The sequence below is a fragment of the Benincasa hispida genome, chromosome 3, assembly GCF_009727055.1.
Source record: "Benincasa hispida cultivar B227 chromosome 3, ASM972705v1, whole genome shotgun sequence".
Taxonomy (NCBI): Eukaryota; Viridiplantae; Streptophyta; class Magnoliopsida; order Cucurbitales; family Cucurbitaceae; genus Benincasa; species Benincasa hispida.
The window spans coordinates 19,567,250-19,579,823 of NC_052351.1; the positions used below are offsets into that span (position 1 = coordinate 19,567,250).

At 35.7% G+C, this 12,574-nt stretch overlaps 1 long non-coding RNA gene across 1 annotated transcript; it reads left to right on the forward strand.

The window, feature by feature from the left end:
• Positions 1–3,327: 3,327 nt before the first annotated feature.
• LOC120074009 lies at positions 3,328–5,551 on the forward strand. The gene is made up of 2 exons (XR_005480866.1): positions 3,328–3,795; positions 5,497–5,551. It is a non-coding gene; the product is annotated as an uncharacterized LOC120074009 (long non-coding RNA).
• The last annotated feature ends 7,023 nt before the right edge of the window (positions 5,552–12,574 follow it).

Consider the following 12,574-nt stretch of genomic DNA (forward strand, 5'->3'; position numbering starts at 1 on the left):
AGGAACTTGGGTGGTGAAGGAAGTTTCCAAGCGGAGTGGAGGTTCATTTTGGGGAAGTTTGGTATCCTTAGGTAAGTGGATGCAGTTACAATGCTTTTGTAGGTTGGGTTATGCTACTGTGTTTTGTGTCAAACTGTTGTTGTTGTTGTGTGGCCAGGTTAGACTATTCATTTGAAGTGTTAGAAGTTCGTTCGAGTGTGTGGGTTTCGTTGCTTTCGTACTTGCATTGAATTTTCTCATTGGGTCAGACTTAGGTAAGTGATTTACTAATGGTTTGCCCTCGAACCTAAGCATGCGTACCACTGGTTCTAATTGGAATGTAATATTTTTGTTATGTCTGTATATGAATGGATGATTGATGAAGGAATAGGTAGTCTTAGCATGATTCGTGACGTTGGATCAATGCTTATGTTTGTATGAGATTGCATGAGATTGCAGTGACTGTTAGCATTTCCATTGGGTTGTGCACATCGCATGCTATGAGCCTTCGGGCTCACACCCTATGCTTATGTACGGTGTCCTTTTGGGATCACCACTTATGTTTATATTAGTACCCACCGCGGTCACTACTTATGAAAACATGCCTTTGGGTTCGCCTCTTATACCTATGCCTATGCCTATGCCTACGATGTTGTTGTACACCCATGTCCCGATGGGAAGGCTAATAGATCGTTGAGTGGGCCCAGTAGTGGGTCGCTTACTAAGTATACTTTTATACTCATCCTTTTCCTTTCATGTTTTTCAAGTAAAGGTAGAGATAGATCAGCGAATGACAAGAAAGATCCGTGACCTGGCTATTTGGACGAATTATTGCTTCCGTACTTAGGTTTCATTTACTAGTGTCTAGTTTAGGAGTCAGGCATTTTAAAATCCCATGAGATATTTCTTGATTTCATTTATTGATTTATTTAATTGTTATTTATTTTAAAGTTGGGTTAGGGGTACCCCAAACGATATTTTCAGGATTTCTCTACTTTATTTATTTGCACTTTATTTAATAAAATAAAAATTTTATCTCTTTTATTTAATTATTCTTCGAAAAACGTATTTCCAAGCCTATGCATGCATAGAGTAGCATCCTAGGATCATACTAGAAATTTGGGTCATTACAATGTCCTCTATTATGAGAAGGCGAGACCCCGATTGTTCAAAACCTGGAATCAGAACTTAAGATAACAACCTATCTACTAACCCTAAAATGGGTAGGAGTGAATTCCATCTTGCAGGGCTATGTCCTCAGCTATCTATTCGGTCTTATCCCCAAAATGGAAGGCTTATTGAGCAGTGTTGTTGGACTACTCTCATCCATATAGATCAAAGGATAATCCCAAATAAACAGGAGTTCATAGCTGGCTCAGAATTAAGATCGAGTTATCCTAGGTTACTTTAATATGAAATAGTCAGTTTTAACGGTAAACGGTCATTATAAAGAAAAGTGACTATTTCATGGTCCAATCTATATGTAAACTCATTGCATAGGATGCCCCCACTCACATGTCTCTACGTGAAAGATCTATGGATCACATCATTTGTATTACCTATACAAAATGGGTCGCATCCAATAGTGTTACTAGGATGAGATACCCAATTTCATCCATATACTTATAGACTATTTAGGCTATATACTATTAATTTGATCCTGTTTATGTCACCACATAAAGTTAAAGTATTCATACTATAGCCATGGATATGTTTATCGGATTTTCATAATAGAATGCAATATCAAAAGTTTTATTGAATAAAATACTCAATAATATTTTATTGATAAATAGAATGTTTAACACAAAATTTATGAACTACGAGTTCTAGGACATTCCCAACACCAATGGTACTTGAATAATTAATTAAACTTCTTTAATTAAAATATTCAACATCCATTAATATCGGTCAATCTGCTAAAGACCGACAGTTGTACTCTTCATACTACAAATATATTTCTATGTCCATTAGATAAACCCAGTCAATAGTGCGATAATCCTTCACAAATTACTCGTAAGTATAGTTGGGCCAAAATTACCATTTTACGCCTATAGTTACATTTAACTCCTTAAGTATCATTGATCCCTCTAATGAATAATAAGTCATAGTCCAACTATGACCAAACCCCTCTTGGGCCAGGAGAGGGTGTGGAGCCATATTGTTCAAGCCCTAGAATCAGCACATAAGGGAACAATTTATCTACTTACCCCAACATTAGGAAATGAGTGTCTTCCGTCTTGTATAGTTATGTTCCCAGCTCCCCAATCAGACGAGTACTCATAATAGTAAGCTTATTGAGTCGAAAATCTGGCCACTCTCACCCATACAAATCAAATGACCGCCTTCATAGGCAGGAGTTCACAACTCACTTAGGATTCAGGTCATGTCACTTATGGTCATCTTGGTGAAATGTAAGTCTCTACAATTAACGGCGTTATATAAAGAGGCTATTCATTTCGTGGTCCGATCTTATACAAACCCCTTTGTATAGAATACCCCCACTCACAATTCTCTACATGAATGATCAAAATTAGATCATTTGTAGCACTTTATAACAATTGTAACATGTACAAAGCGGGTTGTATTTGTAGTGTCACCAGGATAAGATATCCAGCCTTATCCATCTACTACAGACCATTTAGGTTATCACTTAAACATGATCCACCTGTATATCTCTACATACATGTTTAAGCTACAGAAGATAACCTTGGATGTTAGTTTATTGGTTTTTGTGGGTTAATGCTACTAAATAAATAAAATGGTTTGAACATCACAATTACAAATTATAGGACTCACGAGATTTAAGGTATCAATCTCAACAATCTCCCGCTTGTCCTAAAGCTAGTGAGGTGTATATAAAAAAAGTCACACTAATAAAAGTACACAAACAGTAAACTAGGGCATAAAACGCGCCTAGTACAAAATCTCCCACTTACCCTAGACTAGATGTGGACAGTCCCATAGACCCCATACTGTAAAGTCCCAAATTTTTATTCCTATTGTACTTTCAGTAATTTCTAGTATTAAAGAGAATTTTTGGAATTTTGAAAATTATAATTGGATTACTAAGTTGTAATTACTAATAAAGGGATGTTACAATTTAATTGTTTAATCAGAGAAAATTGTGAAATTTGGACTTTTGTCATCTGAATTTAATTTTGGAGTTATTGTCGAAAATTGAAGCCATTTTGGGGAAAAGTGGCTGAGTTTTGAATTGGAAGTTGTTGGAGAAAAAAAAAAGGAAAAAGAATAAGTGTTGAAAGGAAGAAAAAAATAACATAAGATAAAATATAATAGAATAAAATAAAGTATTTTATTTTATTTTTATTTTATATTTATATTTTCTCTTTCTCTTTCTCTTTCTCTCCCTCACCCCTCTCCTTCCCCCTCACGCCAACACTCCGCCCCCCCTTCCATCTCTATCTCGTAGTTGAACCCTCGCCAGCAAGTCATGTTCGCCCATGACCCAGTTAAACTACGTTCGCTCGTGACCCAGCACTGCCGTCCCTCCTGCGTCTCAGTCGTGCCACCCAACATTCCACTCATCGAACAACCCAACTGCGTGACCCGCTGTTCCGCCCGATTCAGTGACGTCCGAAGTCACCGCCCCAGCCCAGGCAGCTGTTCGCTCGCCCAGCTAACCTCTCAGATGCAAAGTCGCACCACGCCGCCGCTCATCCAGATCCACCATCACATATCTCCTCCGCCACCGCGCCCTTCTTCACACCAACCTTGCCAGATTCGTCACTGCCGTCTGCATTTATCTGATGCTGCCTCTCCCTTGTCGTCGTCTTGGGTGCCGTCATATCTATTTGGGTAAGTTTGTGCTATTTTAATTGGATTTCTTGGCTGATGGTGTTTTGCTTCAATCTATTTATACATATTTGTTTGGGCTTTAAAATCGATTTTTAGAGAAGCGTTGGAGTTAAAAGTATGTTGTTAAGAGGATTTGGAAGTGGTTTCGACAGCTTTTGGGTATGTTTTGGGGTCTTTGTCGATCATTTTTGGATACACACTAAGTAATGGCTTATTTATTGATTCAATTATTCGAGAGTAAAGGTTGAATTTGTGACTAGAGTTGTCAGGTTGTATTGATTTTGTAGCATGAGGTGATGTTTGGACCAACACACTTTGGGTAAGATTATTGGGAATTATTTTGTTAATTTGGTTATTAGAACTAAGCTCTTTTTATTAATTGTAAATTTGGATTATGTTTAGGCCTGATTCAAGATTCATCTACGCTAGGAGGAAAATTAATTTGCTTGTCGCTTAGACATAATTTTGAGTAAGTAATCTTATTACTTAAACTGCCCTAGTGCCAGACAATGATAATTATGATTTGTTGAAGATTATTAGTTAGCATAATGTTTATGTATGCCTTCGTTGACTGAAGTTTGAAAGGACTGAAGCCAGGTATTGATAAATATGATTTACTGAGGATATATTGATGGTTTGATATTTATGTATGTCTTGTTGACATGAGGGTTTAAAAGACTAGTTGCGCATAGAGATGTTTGAATACTAGTATGATTTGAGTATATTATTGTTATTGGAGATCCTGCGGAATCTGAGTATGATGAGATGCATATGTATCTTATAGAGCTATGATGAAGAAATTTATATGTGTGTTTTAGAACCATGATGATGAGATGTATATGTATGTTATAGAACCATGATGATGAGGTGTATATGTATGTTATAGAACCATGATGATGAGGTGTATATGTATGTTATGAGACTAGAATGGCGAGAGGTATATGTATGTTGTAAAATCATAATGATGAGATGTATATGTATATTATGGGACTAGGATGATGAGACGTATAGGTAGGTTGTAGAACTATGATGATAAGGTGTATATGTATGTTATAGAACCATATTGTGATACTTGGGATGTTGAGATTGTGATAGTGTCCTCACAGATTAGTTAGATGCCCACTTGATGTTTTGTTTCCTTCAGGATTCACCAGAGGTGGTGTTATCCTTCGAGATTCACCAGAGGTGATGTTATCCTTCGGGATTCACCAGAGGTTGTGTTTCCTTCTNTGTTTCCTTCTGGATTCACTAGAGGTTGTGTTTTCCTCGGGATTCACCAGAGGTTGTGTTTCATACGGAACTCACAAGAGGTTATGCTTCCTTTGGGATTCACTAGAGGTTGTGTTTCCTTTGGGATTCACTAGAGGTTGTGTTTCCTTCGGGATTCACTAGAGGTGGTGGTTTCCTTCAGGATCCACCAGAAGTTGTGTTTCCCTCGGGATTCACTAGAGGTGGTGCTTTTCTTCAGGACTCACCAGAGGTTGCGGGTCCTAGGATACTTACTAGAGGTAGTGGACATACTTAACTACAGTAGGATGAAATTTAGTTATTCATGTATGTATGTGTCCTATGAGGACTAGAGAAGTTTATATGTGCCACCAGAGGTAGGCATCTAGAGGACATAGATACCTAGCCTGACCCCAGTAGTGGGGTTACTTACTGAGTATTTTATACTCATTCTTTCTTATGTTGTTATTTCAGGTAAAGGTAGAGATGCACCGGCGATCGACAAGCAAAATCCATGATCAAGCCACTGGGACCAGTTTTATACTTTCGTTCATGATATTTAAATTTCTTTTCATGTTTTTCAACTTTCAATTTTGATGTTTGATACTTACTATTAAGATTTGTTTTCAGACATATTTATTATCATTTATGATTTATGGGTACCCTATCGTTTATTTTTATATTTGAATTTAATGAAGGTCTTTTGAATTTACTTTATTTATTTAGCATTTATTTCACTATAAAAGGGTGTCGTTTTAAGTTCCATGCATACATGTGTTTAGTAACGGCCCAACTTGAGTCCTAGGGGGTCAGGTCGTTATATATACTCTACAGGTGACCCTTAAACACCTTAGCCGTGAGGGCCTTTTTAATGGATTAACAAGACGACCACGTCCCCTCGATGCACAATCTCCTGAATGAGATGATACTTTCGTTCTATGTGCTTTCTGTGCTTGTAACTCCTAAGCTCTTAGAAATTAGCTACAACACCACTATTATCACAATAAAGGGTGATGGGCTTAGACATATTTGGAACCACTTCCAGATTAGTTAGGAACTACCTGAGCCATACAGCTTCCTTAGCAGCTTCACAAGCCGCTACGTACTCAGCTTGCTTGATGCTTCTTTAGACTATTGCCCCTTCATTAAGAGTGAACACTGATCCTGATATGGATTTCCTAGAATTCTTATCAGTTTGAAAGTCAGAATTTGTGTATCCTATAATGATCAAATCCTTAGAACCATGCACAAGCATATAATCCCTCATTCTCCGTAGATACTTGAGGATGTTCTTAGCGGTGGTCCAGTAATCAAATCCTGGATTAGACTGATATCTACTGACTATCCTTATTGCATAGCAGATGTCAGGTCTAGTACATAACATTGCATACATCAGGCTACCAACAACCGATGCATAGGGGATCCATCTCATTTCCTCAACTTCTTGAGGTGTCTTAGGACATTGTTCCTTAGACAAAATAACTCCCTGCTTGAAAGGTAGTAAACCCCTCTTGGAGTTCTACATGGAAAACTTGGCAAGCATCTTTTCAATGTACGATGCCTGAGACAATGTCAACGTTTTGTTCTTTTGATCTCTAAAGATCTGAATGTCTAGAACAAACTGTGCCTCTCCCAAATCTTTCATTTGGAATTGAGTCGCTAGCCAATTCTTAATTTTAGTTAGCACACCTATATCGGTCCCAATGAGTAGGATATCGTCTACATACAGCACTAGAAAAGTTACTGAACTCTTGATGATTCTTTTGTAAACGCAGGGTTCATCAACATTTTGATTAAAGCAATAAGATTTGATCGTTGTATCAAATCTTATATTCCAAGATTGAGAATCTTTCTTCAATCCATAAATGGATCGATTAAACTTACAAATCTTTTGCTCTTGACCTTGGGTTATGAATCCCTCAGGTTGCTCCATATAAATGGTTTCCTCAAGATTGCTATTCAGAAAAGCAGTCTTGACGTCCATTTGTCAAATCTTATAGTCATAATATGAGGCAATGGATAGGAGTATCTAGATAGACTTCAACATGGTGACAGATGAGAAAGTCTCCTCATAGTCGACTCCCTCAACTTGGGTGTTTGCATTTGCCATAAGTCTAGACTTGAAGGTTTGTACCTTCCCATTAGCACCCTGTTTTTTCTTGTAGATCTACTTGCAACCTATAGGTTTTACTCTATCAAGTTGATCTACGAGATCCAAAACTAAATTGAAGTATATAAACTCCATTTTGAGATCTATAACTTTGATCCACTCATCTTTGTCAACATCCTCCATTGCGTTCTTGTAAGAAAATGAATCTTCAACATCTCTGTCAGCTATGATAGCTAGGGTTTCTGTTAAACCCATATAACGAATAGGCAGGTTCGTAACCTTCCCACTATGTCAAGGCTCCCTCAACGCTTGACATGGATGTGACATACTAGATGAACCAACTTCAATAACTCTTGTTGAGGTGTTGGGTTGTTCAACAACTCTTGTTGAAGGTTCAGTAGTTTCATTGGAAAATTCACTCAACACTATCTTACTGTGGGGCTCATGCTCTTTTATGTAGTCATCTTCTAAAAAAGTAGTGTTTGTCAACACAAACACTTTATTTTCTTTAGAATTGTAAAAGTAACCACCTCTCATTCCTTTGAGATAACCTACAAATAGGCACAATGTTGAATGAGGTTCCAATTTCTTAGGGCCTCAAGCACATGTGCTGGGCAACCCTAGATCCTGAAATAACGCAAACTACTTTTACGACCATTTCATAATTTCAAAGGTGTTCTAGTAACACTTTTGGATGGAACACAGTTCAAAATGTAAGTTTCAATCTGTACTGCATAACCCCAAAATGAGTTAGGTAAGGAAGTATAACTCATCATAGACCTACCCATGTCCAACAGGGTTTGATTTCTCTTTTCTTATACACCATTATGCTGAGGTGTACCAGGTGCTGAGAGTTGGGATACAATTTTATGTTCTATCAAATAGTTTTGGAATATAAGATCCAAATACTCTCCACCTCGATTAGATAAAATTGTTTCAATTGTTTTATTTAATGCATTTTCAATTTCAGCCTTAAACTCTTTGAACTTTTCAAAAGTTTTAGGCATATGTTGCATTAAATAAACATACTAATATCTAGAATAATCATAAGTAAAAATGATAAAATATTCAAACCCTTCTCTTGTCTTAACATTCAGACCACAGAGATCTGAATGTATAAGTTCTAAGGGTTCTTTGGTCTTGTGACCTTTTCCAATAAAAGATTGTTTAGTCATTTTGCCTTCAAGGCATGACTCATTTACAGGTGAAGAATTTTCTTCTAACTTGCTTAGAAGTCCATTCTTGACCAGTCTCTCAATCCTATTGAGATTTATGTATCCTAATCTTAGATGCCAAATATGGGCATTTTCCTTAGGAGAATTTTTTTGTGTTTTATTTTGAGTTATCGTAGTTTTAAACAATTCAATATTTAGGAGAGTTTTAATTGCTAATGGTCTTAGCACATATAAATTATTTTCCAGCTTAGCAAAACAATATATTGATACCATTTCTATAAATAAATATTTTATTTACATTAAACGATAAAGTATAATTTTGTTCAAGTAAACACTTTACAGAAATTAGGTTCCTCTTTAATTTAGGAACAACATATACATTTTCCAATAAAACATAACTGTTCTATAAAGTAAGCTAGAGTCCTCTCACTATCCAAGCTGAGACAACATGTCTAGTTCCAACACGCATTGTCATCTCTCCAGCCTTCAATCGCCGCCAGGAACTAATTCCTTGAAATGAAGAACAAACATGGTTAGTGGCACTTGAATTTATAATCCAGGCCGAATCATCATTCTCCACTAAACAAGTCTCTAAAATAAGTAAATCACATTTGCCTTGCTTGGCCTTCTTCTTTTATGCCAAGTATTTAGGACAATTCCTCTTCCAATGTCCCTCTTGGTTGCAATGGAAACAGATTCCCTTTGCAGCCTTAGCCTTTTTGCCCTTCTGGATAGCAACTGGTAGGTTAGCTTTCCCATTTCCACCTTTTTTCTTCTTCTACTTTTTGGTGCTGGAAAGGCACAAACTTAGTTCCATTGGGTTCTATACCTAATGCAACATAAGTCTAAAGCACTTGAAATGTTTAAGGAATGTAAGACTAAAATTGAAAACTTATTAGGTAAAAAGATAAAAACACTACGATCTGATCGTGGTGGAGAGTATATGGACTCAAGATTCCAAAAATATATGATAGAACATGGAATTATGTCCTAACTCTCAGCCCTTAGTACACCTCAACAGAATGGTGTATCGAAAAGGAGAAACAGAACCCTGTTGAACATGATTCGGTCTATGATAAGCTATGCTCAACTTTCTGACTCGTTTTAGGGATATGTAGTAGAGACTGTTGTTTATATTTTGAACAGCGTTCCCTCGAAGTGTGTTTCTGAAACACGTTTTAAGTTATGGAGAGGTCGTAAAGGTAGTTTACGCCACTTTAGAATTTGGGGATGTCCAACCCATGTGCTAATGGTAAACCCCAAAAGGTTGGAACCTCGTTTAGAAGTATGCCTATTTGGAGGCTACTCCAAGAAAACAAGAGGTGGGTACTTCTTTGACCCAAGTGAGAATAAAGTATTTGTATCGACAAATGCTACCTTCTTGTAAGAAGACCACATGAGGGATCATAAACTACGAAGCAAAATTATTTTAAGTGAAATTTCTAATGAATCTACTGAGACTTCAACAAGGGTTGTTGAAGGGGCCGATACATCAACAAGGGTTGTTGATATAAGTTCATCTAATCATTCACATCCATCTCAAGAGTTGAGATTGCCTCAATGTAGTGGGAGGGTTATGAACTCACATGTACGCTACGTGTGTTTAACAGAAGCCCAAGATGGTGTTGAAGATCCATTATCTTATAAACAAGCAATGGTGATGTTAACAAGGATTGATGGATTAAAGCCATGAATCAAGAAATGAAGTCTATGTACTTTCATTATGTCTGATAGCTAGTAGATCAACTTGAAGGGGTAAAACCTATAGGTTGTAAATGTTGGGAATATCCTAAAACTCACAGTTCGTAATATATGAAACATATTCTATTTTTCAATAAAAGTATTATTAAAATTGCATTATGTTATAAAATCCAATAAACGAATCCATAGATATAGTATGAATACTTTAACTTTATGTAGAGACATGAAAGAGGATCAAGTTATAGTATATAACCTAAAAGGTCTATAAGTATATGGATGAGATTGGGTACCTCATCCTGGAGACATTATAGATGCACCCCACTTTGTATAATGATACAAACTATGTGATCTTGAAATCTTTCATGTGGAGACATGCGAGTAGAGACATCCTATACAAAAGACGTTTGCATAAGATTGGACCATGAAATAGTCACTCTTCTTTATAATGACTGTTTACTGTTAAAACAAACTGTTTCAATTCGATGACCTAGGGTAACCCGATCTTAATCTTGAGTTAACTATGAACTCCTGTTTATTCAGAATTATTCTTTGATCTTCATAAGTGAGAGTAGTTCAATAACACTGCTCAATAAGCCTCCCATTTTAGGGATAAAACTAGATAGATAGTTGGGGACATAATCCTATAAGAATGAACGCACTCCTACCCAATTTCAGGGTTAACATATAGATTGTTCTCTTAAGTATTGATTCATGGTCTTGAACAAATGGGTCCGACCCTCTCATGATAAAGAGAGACATGGTTTATTAGTTAGACTATAAACCAATTGTTCAATAGAGGATCAGTGGTGACTTAAGGAGCAAGATGTATTTACAGGGATAAAACAGTAATTTTGACCTAGTTGTAAATACGAACAACCTGTGAAGGATCAACTTACTGATCATAGTTAAATCAAGTGGGCAGAAATATATCTACAGTGAGAAGAGTGCAACTATTGAGTTATAGTGGTATGTCTCGGTAGTTAACAAATATTAATTAAATTGGATTAAAGAGTTTAACCTATTAATCTCAAATTGTTACAGCTCATGATCTGTAGGTCCATCTACTAGCTCGTAAAGATTAAATCTTGGACTAAAATATTATGTGAATTTGAAATGTTCAAATTCAATTTTAGGGTTTGGATTTGAAATGTTCACAATAAATTTTGAGGTTTAGATAATTATATTCGATATAATTAACATTTAAATTTATTGAAATTAAACGTAATTGGAGTGTTAAAAATATTTAAATAATGATTTAAATATTGATTACATGAATAGGGATTCATGTTTGAATTAAATGTTTTATTAATTTAATATTTGATATTAAATTAAAGTTAATTTTAAATTTAAAAAGGAAATTCAATTTCTTGAAATTGAATTTAAATTATATTTAATTTAATTTTAAATTAAATGCAATTAATTCATTTGAAATTTGAAAAACTTTGAGTTTTAGTGAAATTATCCAAGTTTGAGATTTCTAAGTGGATTTTTCCACAATTCAACACCTAGCCCACTTCTATAATACAACTTGAAATGTCAAGTTGCTGAAAGACAAGTGCTTGCATGTTTGTATTGATTAAATACTTCAATATTCTGTTTTTAGAGGCATGCATTCAGATTTTTTAGAAAAATCTGTAGATTTCTTAAGTTGCTCTCAAACCCTTTCCAATCCATCTCCAATTCCCTTCCAATTCAGAGTTCCACCATTCAAATCCAAGGCTGAGAATAGTATAGAAGATTCTCTTGATGGTCTACTAAATATTTGAAGGTCAAATACCTGAAGATTAGCAAGTAATTGAAGAAAATCTGCAAAGGGTGTACATCTAAAACCCTTTTTACTTAAAACTTGTATTTTAGCATGCTTGTGACTCAAATTAAGTGTAATTAGAGTGCTTAATGATTTTGTTAGCTGCCATTTTATGCATGTCTAATCTATCAGTAAATAGATCTACAAGAGAGAAAGAGGTGTAGATAGAAAGATACAGACATTTAAAGCTAGACTTGTGGCAAAGGGTTATACCCAGGTTGAGAGAGTGGATTATAAAGAAACTTTCTCACATGTTTTCATGTTAAAGTCTATTAAAATTCTCTTGTCCATAACATGAAATATGGAAAATGGACATCAAGACTGCCTTTTTCAATGGCAAGCTTGAAGAGACTATCTACATGAATCAACCAGAATGATTCATTGAACAAGTTTAAGAGCAAAAAGTTTGCAAGCTTAATCGATCCATTTATGGACTAAAACAAGTATCTCAATCTTGGAATATAAGATTTGATACTGCGATCAAATCTTATGGCTTTGATCAGAATGTTGATGAGCCTTGTGTTTACAAGAAAATCATCAACAACTCAGTAGCTTTCCTCATGTTGTATGTGAATGATATCCTATTCATTAAGAATGATGTAGGTTTTTTGACTGATATAAAGAAATGGTTGACCACCCAATTCTAAATGAAAGATTTAGGAGAGGCGCTGTAACAACCCCACTTCCTAGGACTACTAAAAAGAGGATCGTTACTGCATGCATGCTTAAATATTCGCATTGAGGAAAATAAAGTAAAAT